This window comes from Pteronotus mesoamericanus, unplaced genomic scaffold (assembly GCF_021234165.1).
Source record: "Pteronotus mesoamericanus isolate MK-2021 breed Mesoamerican mustached bat unplaced genomic scaffold, CSHL_Meso_final contig_647, whole genome shotgun sequence".
Lineage (NCBI taxonomy): Eukaryota > Metazoa > Chordata > Mammalia > Chiroptera > Mormoopidae > Pteronotus > Pteronotus mesoamericanus.
The window spans coordinates 181,858-186,210 of NW_026555227.1; the positions used below are offsets into that span (position 1 = coordinate 181,858).

Sequence of the window (4,353 nt, forward strand, 5' to 3'; positions counted from 1 at the left end):
ATGAATGACACAGTGACTATCCAAACCAGAAGTTCATGTCCAACAGACTACTTCAGTGTAAACAAATGGTCTTTGATGTCCTTCACCCTGGCAAGGCAACAGTCCCCAAGACAGAAATTCGGGAAAAACTAGACAATATGTATAAGACCACACCAGATGTCTTCTTTGTATTTGGATTCAGAACCCATTTTGGTGGTGGCAAGACAACTGGCTTTGGCATGATTTATGATTCCTTGGATTATGCAAAGAAAAACGAACCCAAACACAGGCTCACAAGACATGGCCTATATGAGAAGAAGACGACTTCAAGAAAACAGAGAAAGGAACGCAAGAAAAGAATAAAGTCAGGGGGACTGCAAAGACCAATGTTGGTCCTGGCAAACAAGGAGGAGTAAAGATTCTTCAGTGACTCATCTGTGGTAATAATGCTGATTATTCATGAGAGGATTAATAAACTAAGAAATTTTTTTTTTTAAGATTCTTTTTGTCTTTAATCTTTGGCATTTTAATTATGATGTGTCCTGGTGTAAGCCTCTTTGGGTTCATCTTGTTTAACATTCTCTGCACTTCCTAGACTTGTATATTTCCTTCACCAGGTTAAGGAAGTTTTCCATCATTATTTTTTCAAATACGTTTTCAATTTCTTGCTATCTCTTTTCCTTCTGGCACTCCTATGACATGTATGCTTGAAGCTGTTCCAAAGTACCCTATACAACCTTCATTTTGGGTTTGTCTTTTTTTAATTTTTAAAAAATTTATTGATTTTAGAAAGAGGAAGGCGGGGGAGAGAGAAGAAAACATTGCTTTGTTGTTTAACTTATTTATGCATTCATTGGTTGCTCTTGTATGTGCCCTAACCAGAGATCGAACCTGCAGCCTTGGTGTATCAGGACAACACTCTAACCAACAGAGCTACCCGGCCAGGGCTGGATTCCTTTTTCTTTATAGTGTTCTGACTGGATGTTTTTTGCATCCTCACATTCCAAATTGCTGTTTTGATTTTAGGCTTCATTTACTCTACTGTTGATTCCCAGTAAATTATTCTTCATTTCAGTTAGTGTATCCTTCATTTCTTACTGGTTCTTTTTTATTATTTCCATGTCTCTTTTTTTACGCTGCTGAAGTTCTCTCTTAGTTCATCTACTCTTCACTAAGTTCACTGAGCATACTATACTTGTAACCAGTGTTTGGAATTCTGCATTTAGTAGACTGCTTGTCTCAATTTTAGTTCTTGTTCTGGAGTTTTGTTCTGTTCTTTCACTTGGGTCATGGTTCACTGTCTCCTTATTTTGAGAGCTTCCATGTGTTTGCTTCTATGTATTAGGTAGAACTGCTGCATGTTACAAGCTTGGAAGAGTGGCCTCATGTAGTAGGTGTCATGTAGGGTCCAGTGGCACAGCCTCCCCATTCACCCAAGCTGGGAACTCCAACTGCACCCCTACCCATATGGGTTCTGTACAACCTGCTGTTGTAGTTGAGCCTTGACTACTGTTAGCATATCAATGGGATTTACTCCCAAATCAACTGACTGTAAGGACTAGCTGTGACGATCATGGAGAATCAGCTGGGTAGTGGACCACCCCACTGAGCAGAACTTAGTTCAGCAGGGCTCTGGTGTCTGCTGAGTCTACCTTTTGAGTATGTTGCTTGTGGAGGTGGTTGGGTAATGCTTCTATATGGTCTGAAGCTCCACTTGGTGTGCTGGCTCTGGGGACTCCCAAAGGCACAGGCCAAGTTCAGCCACAGCCTATGTTCTGCCATGGGCCACATGGCATGAGCTGCAGGTGATCTGCAAATGGCTGCTACTTGTGCTGGGCTTGGAGATGCCCAGGAAAGGCCAAGCTTCGAACCAAGTCCAGCTGCTGTTAGTGCCAGGCCTGGGGCCAACTTAGCAAGAGACGAAGCTCATCAAGGCCAGGTGCTGCTTTTTAAGGGATTTTAAATGTCTGAAACATGAGCCAAGACAGGCCATTTGTACAGAAATGCAACTGGAGAGAGCTTGGATAGGCCCACAAGTTGGGTGAGCAGGATCTCAGGGAATCACCAGGATGAGGCAAACAGTAACAGCCAGGTTGATGGAGATTCAGATATGGCACCCAATGCCAGCTCTGTAGAAGACTCAGTAAAGGAAAAATGATCTCTGCCAGCACTTCTGTCTGGGAGACAGCTGCCCCTACAGCTCTTGTCCTGATGTAAGACAGACAGTTCAGTTCCTCCCCTTTTGTCCCTGGTGCCTTTAATAAAAGCTACTGCCCCAGTGCTAGAGCTTAGAGCAAGTAAGTCCGAGCAAGTCCGTGCATGGGCCCTTTAAAAGGATCTGCCCAGGTCTCCAGAAGCCCTCTTTGTCCCTCAGCCCTAATCCTCACTGTTTTTTTACAGCCAGAAGTAATAGGGACTTCTCTTCCTGGCACTGGAACACTGGGCTGAGGGATCTGGGGTGGGGCTAGGACCCCTCACTCCTAAGGAGAGAACTCCACAGCAGAGACATCTCCCAATTTTTATCCACCACACGTGAGTGGGACCAGCCCGTTCCTCATCTCCACCTCTCCTACCAGTCTTGATTTGGATTCTTCTTTATATCCTTAGTTGTAGGACTTCCATTCATCTATACCTAACATTATACCTAATGGTGAAAGACTGCTTTCTCCCTGATATTGGAAACTAGGTGAAAATATTCACTATCATTCCGTATACAAACATACTGTGGGAAGTTCTAGCCAGTACAAAAAATACAAGAAAAGGAAATATAGATCAAAAGGGAAAAAATAAAATTGTTCCTATTTACATATGAGTGTCTTTGTAGAGAATCCTAAGGAATCTATCAAAAAAAAAAGATAACCCCTAGAATTCAGCAAAGTTGCAGGATAAAAGTAAATGTACAAAAATCAATTGTGTTTCTATATACTAGCACTTATTACATGGACACAAAAATTCAAATCCAAAACAATTTATAATCATTAAAAAAATTAAGTGTAAATCTAATAAATATACAAAGTACTTGCACTCTGAACACTATAACACGCTTTAAAAAAATCAAAGATTAAATAAATGGAGAGACATACCACGTTCACGAACTGGAAGTAAATGTTTACTCAGTATAGTAAAGATGTCAATTCTTTTCAAATTGATATATGGATTTAATGCAATTCCTATGAAAACTCTACCAAGATGTTTTTGAAGATATAAACGAGGTTATTCAAAATTTATATGGCAAGGTAAAGGAGCTATAATAGCTAAAATAACTATGACAAAGAAAAAGTGGGAGAAATAAGCCTACCCAATTTCTAGATTATATAGGTATTGGAATCAAGACCATGGGGCCTTGAGAGAGAGTCAGACACACAGATCATTGAAACCCAGAAATAGACCCATACAAATACGCCCAACTGATTTTTGACTAAAGTGCAAGAGCAATTCAATGGAGGAACAGCCTTTTCAACAAAAGGTACTAGAGCAACTGGACATCTGTAGACAAAATAATGACGTCAACCTAAGCTTCGCCTCTTATACAGAAAGTAATCAAAATGAGTAACAGACTTAAATGTAAAATGTAAACCTATGTAACTTTTAGGAAAAAACATAAAAATTTTTGGGATCTAGGACTAGGCAAAGAGTTCTTAGAGTTGGTACCAAAAACATGATCCATGGAAGAAACTGATGAATTGAACTTTATTAAAATTAAAAACTATTCTATGAAAGAGGATGAAAAGACAAGTTACAAAATGGGAAAAAACATTGTGACAAAGGATTTGTATCCAGAATATAAAAAGAACTCCAAAACTCAAAAGTAAAAAAAAGCAAACAGTAAAATTAGAACATGGACAACACATAGAGACATTTCACCAACAAAGATATACAAATGATAAATAAGCATATGAAAAGATGTGCAACATCAACAGCCATGAGAGAAATGCAAATAAAAACACAGTGTGGCACTGGCCAAGTGGCTCAGTTGGTTGGACTGTTGTCCCATACACCAAAAGGTTGAGGGTTCAATCCCCAGTCGAGGGGGTTTAGGAGAGGCAAACCATCAATGTTTCTCTCTCACATCAATGTTTCTTTCTCTCTCCCCAAAAACAAACAAACAAACAAAAACAATAAACATATCCTAAAGTGAGGATTACAAAAAAAAGACAAAGTTATGCACTACATACCTATCAAAATGACTAAAGTAAAAATATAATAAAAATACCAAATCCTCAGAATGATACAGAAAAAGTGTGTCACTTATATGTTGCTGATAAGAATGTAATATAACGCAATACTCCAGAAAGTAGTTGCAATTTTCTCTAAGCATGCAACTAACATATGACCCAGGAAAATGTTTACACAAAAAATTATTAAGTAGTGGGT

At 39.2% G+C, this 4,353-nt stretch overlaps 1 pseudogene; it reads left to right on the forward strand.

Annotated features, from left to right (window-relative positions):
- LOC129076827 (40S ribosomal protein S24-like) lies at window positions 1–409 on the forward strand (annotated as a pseudogene).
- The last annotated feature ends 3,944 nt before the right edge of the window (window positions 410–4,353 follow it).